Here is a 13,452-nt window from a genome sequence, read left to right on the forward strand (position 1 = left end):
CTCGGGGAGATCAGAGCCATTGCCACTGCTTTTTATAGTGACCTGCTTTCAGCGGAGCCTGCCACTGAGGATCGAGATGTATGCAGACAGACTGTGTGGGCCCATGTGCAGAGGAGGGTCACAGACCATATGCGCACAGTTCTAGGTGCGCCTCTGTCAGAGATTGAGCTTGCCGAGGCCTTGAGGGTCCTGCTGCGACATAGTTGCCCAGGGGAGGACGGACTGACGCCGGCCTTTTTTATGCGCTATTGGGACCTTTTGGGGCCAGGCCTCCGCAGGGGCTTTCAGCATGTTTTGGACACTGGGGTGATGCCGCAGAGCTTTTCAGAGGGCTTGATCTATCTTATCCCCAAGGGGGAGGGAGTATCGGATGACATTCGGCACTGGAGGCCTATTACGATCCTCAATACTGTATACAAGGTCTTAGCAAAGGCCTTGAGTTTGAGGATCCAGCCCTTCCTGGGGGAGTTGATTCATGCTACTCAGACAGGATTTGTCAAGGAGCGCAGTATCCTTGACAACATCTTTACTTTCTGGGAGGCGACGGCCCGAGCCAGGTTTCTTGGCGAGGACTTGGTCGTGATGCTTCTCGATTTTGAGAAGGCATACGATAGAGTTGACTGGGGATTCTTAGAGGGCACTATGCTACGCCTGGGCTTTGAGCCAGGATGGATCAGAGGGGTGGCAGCTTTATATTCCACAGCTCGCAGCCAGGTGCTGATTGCAGGAGGTCGGGGGCCGAGTTTTGAGCTGACCAGATCAGTCCGTCAGGGATGTCCTCTTGCCCCTTTCCTTTTTCTCTTCTTTGCGGAGGCTATGAGTATGTATTTGACGGCAGAGGAGGTTGGTTTGAGAGGACTCCAGCTCCCAGTCCGGGGGGAGGACTTGCTTGATGCTGAGTTTGCAGACGACACGGGCTTATTTTTGCATGGCCAAGAGGCCAATCTTATTCGGGCAGAGCAGTCGCTGCAGGTTTTTAGTGCAGCTTCGGGAGCATTGATCAATTGGCGCAAGACAGTGGCCTTTTGGATCAGTAGTGCTCCCACTCCGGCATGGAGCCCGGACCCCGGTTTTAGATGGATTCCTCCAGGCACAGCAGTGCGGTATTTGGGATGCCAGATTGGCCTCGATTTGTCACCTGAGCAGCAGATTGCCCCGCTTCTTCTGAGCATTCGGAAGAAGCTATTGTATTGGAGTACAGCTCGACTTTCCTTGGCTGGGAGGGTGGTGGTGGCAAATCAGGTGCTGTTAGCGACTATGTGGTACATTACGTCTTGCTGGATTTTCTCGAGCTCTTGCATCAGCCAGGTACAGAGGCTGATCAGGAACTTTCTGTGGTCTGGGCAGGACGGTCAGCCAGCTCGGGCAAAGGTTGCATGGGCAGTTATTACACTTCCGCTGGCTCAGGGCAGTTTGGGCATTATAGATCCAGCCGATCAGAGTAGAGCCCTATTGGGGAAGCTTATTGTTCGGGGGTTGCTTCCAGGCGCTGAGCCTTGGAAAGAGCTCCTCTTGCAGCGACTGCAGGCCCGGGCGCCTCCTGCAGGGGGTACTTGGGCACCAGAGATTCGCTGGATCTTCATAGAGATGAGGAGGACAGGCCTCAGTAGAGGATGGGAGGACAGATTTGCTTTGAGTATCCTGAGAGCTTGGGAGCTGCTGAGACCGGGGCTCTCTCAGCGGCCTCCTTCTTGTGTTGAGGAGCGGGCCAGGCAGCCGCTCATCTGGAGCCCAGCGGTTCGTACAGAGCAGGGTCATATGCTGGGTTCTCGGCCTCTCTAGCCTGGGGACCTTTAGCGGCAGGCCCAGCTCGTAGTTTTGGAGACTGGCAGGCTTTCTGCAGTCTACCAGAGGAGACCCAGGTGGAGAGGCTGAGTCACTTCAGAGGGGGGCTGATTATGAGGGATGATATTCAGGAGGCACTTACAGAGGAGTGGTTCTCACCTCTCGAGCCAGTGGCCCCACGGTGGATGGGAGCCTTTACACAGTTGGAGATCCTGATTGCTGTCAGAGCTAGCACTGAGGATGGCAGATGCCTCTATTATGAGATTCAGGATGAGGGCAGACTCCAGAGAGTGGAGGTGGAGTCGCCTTTGGTTGCAGAGTGCACCTTTCAGAGGATTCGGGTAGTGGCTGCCGCTTCTCGGAAGTGGCATATTGACCCCGACCCTGCTGACGTGCTCCCGGATTGGCGCATTTGGGCATATGCAGCGCGCCCCTTGGCCCGGCTACAGTGGGACCCCGGGGAGTACGAGTGGCATGATCCTTATGCATCCCTTGAGGCCACAGAGATCACCTTTTTCCAGTATACTGTTCGGCTGGGACGACATATTTTGACGGCGAGGAGGACGGTTTCTCCAGCGGCAGCGGGGCATTGGCGATTGCAGGGACTATCACAGGAGTTCCTGGAGGATTTTTGGGCTCGGCTCTGGGCTAGTCGACAGGCCCGCAGGATCTCGGCTTTTCAGTGGCTGGTCGCCCACAGGGGCTCAGCAGTTGGCACTTGGCTTGTTTACAGCGGTCTTCCGGCGGCCTGCGTCCGATGCGGCCACCCTATGGAGACACAGAGACATTGCCTTTGGGACTGCCCTCAGGCACAGCAGATTTGGCTGCGGATGCTGCGTATTCTGGCCCCCCTCTCTCCAGAGGGTATGTTTACGTGGGGTGCCGCTGCTTGGTCGACTTCGTCAGGGCCTGCTATGGGATATGAGATGGAGCAGGGCAGTCAGGCCATCAGATTTATTAGGGGCCAGCCTCGCCTGGTTCCGGCGCCGGATTTCTCGTCCGCCAGCTGGACACAGGAGAGGGATTTACGATGGGAGCTCCTCAGCAGCCTTACCATCTGGTTCACCTGGAGGGCCCGGTGCTTTACGGCCTTTGAGGGGAGATTAGAGCCACCAGCAGAGACTGTTCGGGGGATTTGGCAGGAGTTGATCCACACCCTGCGAGGACAGTACGACCGCATCCGGGGAGACTCGGATGAGGCGATCTTACGGTGCCAGGCCTTTCACACCACTTGGCGCTGCGGCCCATTCTACACCCTACACACGGGATCCCCCCGTTGGCACTACAGGCCACCTGTTTGGCTCTTCCCCCCCCCTATTGTATGATTTAGCCACTCAGTTCTTTAGACTGATGCTTGTATTTTGCAGCACCTAGGGAGAGTCTCCCGGGCTGCCATGATGTATTCACTGCTCTTCTCTCTGTTACGAGCAGGAGAGATCTCTTTTGTAGCCCTACGGGCGGTTTTTTTACATAACTAATGAAAGGATCTTTTCTCGGAAAAAAAAAAAATGGCGAAAATTTCCAACAGTGGCCCAAACGGCACCGAAGAGGCATGAAAATTGAATTATGCATGGACAAATGTGTGGCAAGCAACCCGGATCTTTCTTATTGTGTTCAGATGTGATTTGGACTCATTTCGGATCCGAAACTCTGTTATGGTGATTTTGCACTATCTTTGCCCCGGGACCCAACTTTGACGTGCTGGGAGAAGTGATTGCGATGCCCAAATCCACGCACGGAGTGATGTGGACATAGAGCAACTTCCCTAGCACAAGTCCGTGTGGTCCGTTCTCTGATGGGGTCCCGGATCCTCAACTTCTAACTGTCCGAATCCGGGTTCTCAAAAAAGATACACAAGCGTGCCAAATGGCAGAAATTCGCAACCGTGGCCCAAACGGCGCCGAAGAGGCATGAAAATTGAATCATGCATGGACAAATGTATGGCAAGCAACCCGAATCTCTCTTGTTGTGTTCGAATGCGATTCGGACTCATTTCGGATCCGAAACTCTGTTATGGTGATTTTACACTATCTTTGCCAGGACCCAACTTTGACGCGCTGGGAGAAATGATTGCGATTCCCAAATCCATGCACGAAGTGATGTGGACATAGAGCAACTTCCCTAGCACAAGTTCGTGTGGTTCTTTCTCTCATGGGGTCCCAGATCCTCAACTTCTAACTGTCCGAAGATGCACGAGCATGCCAACTTCTAACTGTCCGAATCCCGGTTCTCGAAAAAGATACACCAGCGTGCCAAATGGCAGAAATTTCCAACCGTGGCCCAAACGGCGCCGAAGAGGCATGAAAATTGAATCATGCATGGACAAATGTATGACAAGCAACTTCTAACTGTCTGAAGATGAACGAGCATGCCAACTTCTAACTGTCCAAATCCGAGTTCCCAAAAAAGATGCACAAGCGTACCAAATGGCAGAAATTTCCAACCGTGGCCCAAACGGTGCTGAAGAGGCATGAAAATTGAATCATGCATGGATAAATTTATGGCTTTCTTGTTGTGTTCAGATGCGATTCGGACTCATTTCGGATTTGCACTATCTTTGCCGGGACCCAACTTTGACGCACTGGGAGAATTGATTGTGATACCCAAATCCATGCACAAAGTGATTTGGACATAGAGCAACTTCTCTAGCACAAGTCCGTGTGGTCCGTTCTCTGATGGGGTCCCGGATCCTCAACTTCTAACTATCCGAATCCAGGTTCTCGAAAAAGATGCACGAGCGTGCCAAATCGTGGAAATTTCCAACCGTGGCCCAAACGGCACCGAAGAGGCATGAAAATTGAATCATGCATGGACAAATGTGTGGCAAGCAACCCGGATCTTTCTTGTTGTGTTCAGATGCGATTCGGATTATTTCGGATCCGAAACTCTGTTATGGCGATTTTGCACTATCTTTGCCGGGACCCAAATTTGACGCGCTAGGAGAACCGATTGCGATGCACAAATCCATGCACGGAGTGATGTGGACATAGAGCAACTTCCCTAGCACAAGTCCGTGTGGTCCGTTCTCTGATGGGGTCCCGGATCCTCAACTTCTAACTGTCCGAATCTGGGTTCTCGAAAAAGATGCACGAGCATGCCAAATGGCAAATATTTTCAACAGTGGCCCAAACGGCACCAAAGAGGCATGAAAATTGAATCATGCATGGACAATTGTGTGGCAAGCAACTCGGATCTTTCTTGTTGTGTTCAGATGCGATTTGGACTCATTTCGGATACGAAACTCTGTTACGGTGATTTTGCGCTATCTTTGTCGGGACCCAACTTTGACGCGCTGGGAGAAGTGATTGCGATGCCCAAATCCATGCACGGAATGATGTGGACATAGAGCAACTTCCCTAGCACAAGTCCGTGTGGTCCATTCTCTGATGGGGTCCCAGATCCTCAACTTCTAACTGTCCGAATCGGGTTCTCGAGAAAGATGCACAAGCGTGCCAAATGGCAGAAATTTCCAACCATGGCCGAAACGGCGCCGAAGAGGCATGAAAATTGAATCATGCATGGACAAATGTATGGCAAGCAACCCTGATCTTTCTTGTTGTATTCAGATGCGATTCCGACTCATTTCGGATCCGAAACTCTGTTATGGTGATTTTGCACTACCTTTGCCAGTACCCAACTTTGACGCGCTGGAAGAACTGATTGCGATTCCCAAATCCATGCACGAACTGATGTGGACATAGAGCAACTTCCCTAGCACAAGTCAGTGTGGTCGGTTCTCTCATGGGGTGCCAGATCCTCAACTTCTAACTAACCGAAGATGCACGATGCACAAATCCATGCACGGAGTGATGTGGACATAGAGCAACTTCCCTAGCACATGTCCGTGTGGTCCGTTCTCTGATGGGGTCCCGGATCCTCAACTTCTAATAACTGTCCGAATTCGGGTTCTCGAAAAGGATGCACGAGCGTGCCAAATGACGAAAATTTCCAACACTGGCCCAAACGGCACCGAAGAGGCATGAAAATTAAATCATGCATGGACAAATGTGTGGCAAGCAACCCGGATCTTTCTTGTTGTGTTCAGATGCGATTCGGACTCATTTCGGATCCGAAACTCTGTTATGGTGATTTTGCACTATCTTTGCCGGGACCCAACTTTCACGCGCTGGGAGAAGGGATTGCGATGCCCAAATCCATGCATGGAGTGATGTGGACAAGTTCGTTCTTTCTCAGATGGAGTCCCGGATCCTCAACTTCTAACTGTCCTAATCCGGGTTCTCGAAAAAGATACACGAGCATGCCAAATGGCAAAAAATTCCAACCGTGGCCCAAACGGTGCCGAAGAGGCATGAAAATTAAATCATGCATGGACAAATGTATGGCAAGCAACCCGGATCTTTCTTGTTGTGTTCAGATGCGATTCGGACGCGTTTCGGATTCGAAACTCTGTTATGGTGATTTTGCACTATCTTTGCCAAGAACCAACTTTGGGAGAACTGATTGCGATGCACAAATCCATCCACGGAGTGATGTGGACATAGAGCAACTTCCCTAGCACAAGTCCGTGTGGTCCGTTCTCTGATGGGGTCCTGGATCCTCAACTTTCAACTGTCCGAATCCGGGTTCTCGAAGAAGATGCACGAGCGTGCCAAATGGCAAAAATTTCCAACAGTGGCCCAAACGGCACCAAAGAGGCATGAAAATTGAATCATGCATGGACAAATGTGTGGCAAGCAACCCGGATCTTTCTTGTTGTGTTCAGATGCGATTCGGACTCATTTCGGATCCGAAACTCTGTCATGGTGATTTTGCACTATCTCTGCTAGGAACCAACTTTGACGCACTGGGGAGAATTGATTGGCGATGCACAAATCCATCCATGGAGTGATATGGACATAGAGAAACTTCCTAGCACAAGTCCGTGTGGTCCATTCTCTGATGGGGTCCCGGATCCTCAACTTTCAACTGTCCGAATCCGGGTTCTCGAAAAAGATACACGAGCGTGTCAACTGGCAAAAATTTCCAACAGTGGTCCAAACGTCACCGAAGAGGCATGAAAGTTAAATCATGCATGGACAAATGTGTGGCAAGCAACCCGGATCTTTCTTGTTGTGTTCAAATGCGATTCGGACGCGTTTTGGATTCCAAACTCTATTATGGTGATTTTGCACTATCTTTGTCGGGACCCAAGTTTGACGTGCTGGGAGAAGTGATTGCGATGCCCAAATCCATGCACGGAGTGATGTGGACATAGAGCAACTTCCCTAGCACAAGTCTGTGTGGTCGGTTCTCTGATGGGGTCCCGGATCCTCAACTTCTAACTGTCCGAATCCGAGTTCTCGAAAAAGATGCACAAGCGTACCAAATGGCAGAAATTTCCAACCGTGGCCCAAATGGCACCGAAGAGGCATGAAAATTGAATCATGCATGGACAAATGTATGCCAAGCAACCCGGATCTTTCTTGTTGTGTTCAGATGCGATTCGGAATCATTTCGGATCCGAAACTCTGTTATGGTGATTTTGCACTATCTTTGCCAAGACCCAACTTTGACACGCTGGGAGAACTGATTGTGATTCCCAAATCCATGCACGAAGTGATGTGGACATAGAGCAACTTCCCTAGCACAAGTCCGTGTGGTCCTTTCTCTCATGGGATCCCAGATCCTCAACTTCTAACTGTCCGAAGATACACGAGCATGCCAAATGGCAGAAATTTTCAACTTCTAACTGTCCGAAGATGCATGAGCATGCCAACTTCTAACTATCATAATCCGGGTTCTCGAAAAAGATGCACAAGCGTGCCAAATGGCAGAAAGTTCCAACCGTGGCCCAAACGGCGCCGAAGAGGCAAGAAAATTGAATCATGCATGGACAAATGTATGGCAAGCAACTTCTAGCTGTCCGAAGATGAACGAGCATGCCAACTTCTAACTGTCCGAATCCGAGTTCCCGAAAAAGATGCACAAGCGTGCCAAATGGCAAAAATTTTCAACTGTGGCCCAAACGACGCCGAAGAGGCATGAAAATTGAATCATGCATGGACAAATGTATGGCAAGCAACCCGGATCTTTCTTGTTGTGTTCAGATGCGATTCGGACTCATTTCGGATTTGCACTATCTTTGACGAGACCCAATTTTGACGCGCTGGGAGAACTGATTATGAAACCCAAATCCATGCACAGAGTGATGTGGATATAGAGCAACTTCCCTAGCACAAGTCTGTAAGGTCCGTTCTCTGATGGGATCCCGGATCCTCAACTTCTAATAACTGTCCGAATCCGAGTTCTCGAAAAATATGCACGAGCGTGGCAAATGGTGAAAATTTCAAAAAGTGGCCCAAACGGCACCAAAGATGCATGAAAATTGAATCATGCATGGACAAATGTGTGGCAAGCAACCCGGATCTTTCTTATTGTGTTCAGATGCGATTCGGACTCATTTCGGATCCGAAACTCTGTTATGCTGCTTTTGCACTATCTTTGCCGGGACCCAACTTTGACGCGCTGGGAGAAGTGATTGCGATGCCCAAATCCATGCACAGAGTGATGTGGACATAGAGCAACTTTCCTAGCACAAGTCTGTGTGGTCCGTTCTCTGATGGGGTCCCGGATCGTCAACTTCTAACTGTCCAAATCCGGGTTCTCGAAAAAGATGCAGAAGCGTACCAAATGGAAGAAATTTCCAACCGTGGCCCAAACGGCGCCGAAGAGGCATGAAAATTGAATCATGCATGGACAAATGTATTGCAAGCAACCCGGATCTTTCTTGTTGTGTTGAGATGCGATTCGGACTCATTTCGGATCCGAAACTCTGTTATGGTGATTTTGCACTATCTTGCGAGGACCCAACTTTGACGCGCTAGGAGAACTGATTGCGATTCCCAAATCCATGCACGAAGTGATGTGGACATAGAGCAACTTCCCTCGCACAAGTCCGTGTGGTCCGTTCTCTCATGGGGTCCCGGATCCTCAACTTCTAACTGTCTGAAGATGCACAATGCACAAATCCATCCACGGAGTGATGTGGACATAGAGCAACTTCCCTAGCACAAGTCCGTGTAGTCCGTTCTCTAATGGGGTCCTGGATCCTGAACTTTTTATAACTGTTCAAATCCGGATTCTCGAAAATGATGCACGAGCGTGCCAAATGACGATAAATTCCAACAGTGGCCCAAACGGCACCGAAGAGGCATGAAAATTGAATCATGCATGGACAAATGTGTGGCAAGCAACCCGGATCTTTCTTATTGTGTTCAGATGTGATTTGGACTCATTTCGGATCCGAAACTCTGTTATGGTGATTTTGCACTATCTTTGCCCCGGGACCCAACTTTGACGTGCTAGGAGAACCGATTGCCATGCACAAATCCATGCACGGAGTGATGTGGACATAGAGCAACTTCCCTAGCACAAGTTCGTGTGGTCCGTTCTTTGATGGGGTCCCGGATCCTCAACTTCTAACTGTCCAAATCCGGGTTCTCGAAAAAGATGCACGAGCATGCTTAATCGTGGAAATTTCCAACCGTGGCCCGAACGGCGCCGAAGAGGCATGAAAATTGAATCATGCATGGAAAAATGTGTGGCAAGCAACCCGGATCTTTCTTGTTGTGTTCAGATGCGATTCAGACTCATTTCGGATCCGAAACATTGTTATGGCGATTTTGCACTATCTTTGCCGGGACCCAACTTTGACGCGCTAGGAGAACCGATTGCGATGCACAAATCCATGCACGGAGTGATGTGGACATAGAGCAACTTCCCTAGCACAAGTTCGTGTGGTCCCTTCTCTGATGGGGTCCCGGATCCTCAACTTCTAACTGTCCGAATCCGGGTTCTCGAAAAAGATGCACGAGCGTGCCAAATGGCAAAACTTTCCAACAGTGGCCCAAACGGCACCGAAGAGGCATCAAAATTGAATCATGCATGGACAATTGTGTGGCAAGAAACCCAGATCTTTCTTGTTGTGTTGAGATGCGATTCAGACTCATTTCGGATCCGAAACTCTGTTACGGTGATTTTGCGCTATCTTTGCTAGGACCCAACTTTGACGCGCTGGGAGAAGTGATTGCGATGCCCAAATCCATGCACGGAGTGATGTGGACATAGAGCAACTTCCCTAGCACAAGCCCGTGTGGTCCATTCTCTGATGGGGTCCCGGATCCTCAACTTCTAACTGTCTGAATCCGGGTTCTCAAAAAAGATGCACAAGCGTGCCAAATGGCAGAAATTTCCAACCATGGCCCAAACGGCGCCGAAGAGGCATGAAAGGATTTATGTCTTTCTTAGCTTTCATCTTGAAATAAGTTACGAATTGCACTAGGAGTTGCATCTAAAGGTCCTGGTGGTTTATATTCGCTATCCATGCCGAACACTATATAAATACCTTGATTTATTGGGACAGTGCACAATGCACATGTGGAAATATTTTGCATTTGCCTCCCTAAACATATTAAGTGGTAGTAGTGTCCACAGGGTAGTATATACTGGCCGCTCCACCCATCGAATAGTTTGTAACATACAGGACATTGGGGGGTGGAGGAACTAGTAGCCTCAGCAGAAACTCCCACAAGATCAGGATGTATCAAAAAATGAGAGATGTGGTTTCCTTGGCGCACAGGAGCAATACGTGAAGAGATGGTCTGTACATCTTGGCTGATCTTTGTGAGCTGCTCTTGAATCCCTCTATTGGCCGGGGGAGGAGTTGACGCTTGAGATAATCGCTCAGCTTCTTTCTCCTTCTCTACAAGCTATGCCCCTAAGCTTTCTTTGACCTTGTTTAACTCCAATCCAGTGCCCTCCACCACGAGAGCAAGTTCCTCCCTTGTGAATGTCACTGTCTCTTCACGTATGTCGTGGGTGTTGACAGTGGCCTCTCTGGAGGCAAAGTCCATTGGAGTTTCTAGGATAAATTGTGCATATAGCATCTTAGCAAAATAGAGTGGAGCCTCGGCGTTATGGAGAGGACGACCGTACACCTCCAAGAAAATGCGCTCGGCATTAATTTTGATATCATTGTGAGTGCAATGTGAAATCTTCCATCTTCCCTTCTTAATCTCACCATCTGGACATGGCCATATTTCCTTTATCATCTCTGTGGTTAGCGTTTTATGTCTTTCCATTGGGCATAGTAGGATTTATCCATTTCGACAACCTGCATGCTGTTCTTGTAGCTTCGCGGGCTCTCAAGCCATGTGCAAGGGCCTTCATTCGCTCATATGCCTTCTTGGCTAACTCTTGATGCTCGTTTGCTTGCGCCTCTACCATATCTGCATGAACGTAAATGACTTTAGGATTTTAATGAACTGTAAAGATCAACGTAAGATAAATTGACCATTACCCTCAAAAACTTAAAGTTTAACACCACGAGAAGAGATATGTATTGCAAAGACTCAATGAGAAATATCCACTTGCCTCTAAAAATACTTCAAACAATGTGCGCACATCAAATTTTGAAGAGAAAACATAAACTTAAACACCACAAGAGGAGAGAGATATTGCAAAGACTCAATGAGATAATATTTCAAACAATGGACACATCAAATTTTGAAGAGAGAAACAAAGTGCCATTCTTGAAACTTAATCTCCTGATACTGTATCATTAAAATTGGGGTGAATGACACTGATAGCTCTACAAGAGGACATTGTGTCCTCGTTGGGTCAGTATTTAGTGATCTAAAAAATTCCACTACTTGCAAAATTGATTTTCGCTCATCGCGATTAGGCAGACACATCCAATTTTTGACTCTACAAGTAATAGTATCCATGGTAACTTTGTCATAGGAACTATTATCCATCCACAACTCTTGTACTTTTTGCCAAAATTCATATAAAGTTTGTAATAAATACCCTAAAGCAAAAACATCAGATGCAGGAGTGTATGCATCTGCCAAAAATGGATCATAAAGTTCCGGGGCTATCCACGGCCGTTTATTTCGCTCTCTGTCTGCGTAGGAGACCACCTGTGCCACCTTCTCAGGGTTCTTGTGTCTGCTTCAAATACAAAATTGAGAGACACCCATTTTTTGGGCGCTCTCAACAGTAACGCCCAATCGATAATACCTACGCGTGGCTTCAACTCTTTTGTAAAATCCAACACTACATTGAATGGATGTAGGTCTGTATGTACAATTCCTGCCAGATATGCTGCCGCTAGGCCTTCCACCAAGGCATGCATAATATATGGCATGGTTATTACTATTTTATTTATTTTAGAAAGTTCTAGATGACTTAAAGGAATATTATCGGACGGGAGTTGTCTCCATCCTCGATCCAAACGAAAAATTGCTCTGGTGAACTCACTGAATCTGAAGGGGACCTTCAGAAGAGTATCACCAAGCGAGCCGCCATTATAGTATGGAAAAATAGTGATCCAAGGAGATTCTTTTGTGAAGGCAATACACCTGACAATTGATGGGTGTAGAACCTGCATGCCCTGCTCTGCCTAGAAGCTCTCGAACTTGGTGCTGCCTTCTCCTTTGTAGTGCTTTCCGTAAAAAGTAATGTGCTCCGGCAAAAATGATATACCTTTAACTGTATACTCTTTTACTGTGCCAAAAATACCAGAGCCTATTATTCGCCCTTGGAACAGAGACTCGTGCAGGATGCCAATGAGGTGTGTGCACATAGAATTGTAGATTGTACGATTAATGGCACTTGTCCCACTCGCATCTGCCTGGCTGGACGTTGCAGCGATGTTCTGGGCAATGCGCACTCTTTTGGGGAGTGACTTTGCATCCAGCGCCTTCATGCGCTTGCTCTTGGCTCTTTGCTTGCTCCATACAACGTCCCATAACTGTAGACGATGTATATTAGCTTCAGGCGGGGCAGCATCTCTAAGATCATTGCATGCTACATGCATGCTCTCCAAAATGATTCGTGTTATATGTTGATGGTTGAAATCTGCTATCTTTTGTCTAGCAAGTAACTCAGCGTTGCCTCCGCATCGAAGTCGACGCTGTGCATTTTCCCATATCTGCTCTATTAGATCTCGCATGAGTATCTCAGACTCATTGATCTTTTTGACGACGTCATCAGCACATTGTGACACTGTGATGACTGCTTCAATGCGAATTGCTCGTAGAACAATTTTACACTCTTCAGGGGAAAGCATGTTGGTCGTCTTCGTAAATCTAGCAAATATCACTAAACACAAAAAAATAGAATATTAAACAACATTACTGAAATCAACATCAAGCGAACGTGAGAGAACAGCAACAAGTGTATCATTACTTATCAATGTTCAAACAAAAACGGAATATCAAATAATTTTATTGAAATAAACATCATCCAATACATCATCAAACGTGAGAGAACAGCAACAAGTGTATCATTACTTATCAATGATCAAACAAAAACGGAATATCAAATAATATTACTGAACTCAACATCATGCAATACATTCTCGAACATGAGACAACTGCAACAAGTGCATTATTACTTATTAAGTGTATACATGTTGAACTCCTCATCTACACACCTATCGTGATAGAGAGAGAAAAAGAGAGAGTTGTGAAGGGTATTATGAGAGAAAAAGAGAGAGTTGTGAAGGATATTATGAGAGAGTTGTGAAGGGTATTATGAGAGAGAGAGAGAGAGGGGGGGAGGAAGAGAGAGAGGTGTGACAGATAGAGAGAGAGGGGACATTAGATGACATTTTTAATAGTTTTGTGAGTTCCTAAAGAGAGGAAAATAATGTTTTGTTTTCCT

The sequence above is a fragment of the Cibotium barometz genome, chromosome 45 (assembly GCF_041138505.1).
Source record: "Cibotium barometz isolate CiBa-2024 chromosome 45, ASM4113850v1, whole genome shotgun sequence".
NCBI classification, from domain to species: Eukaryota; Viridiplantae; Streptophyta; class Polypodiopsida; order Cyatheales; family Cibotiaceae; genus Cibotium; species Cibotium barometz.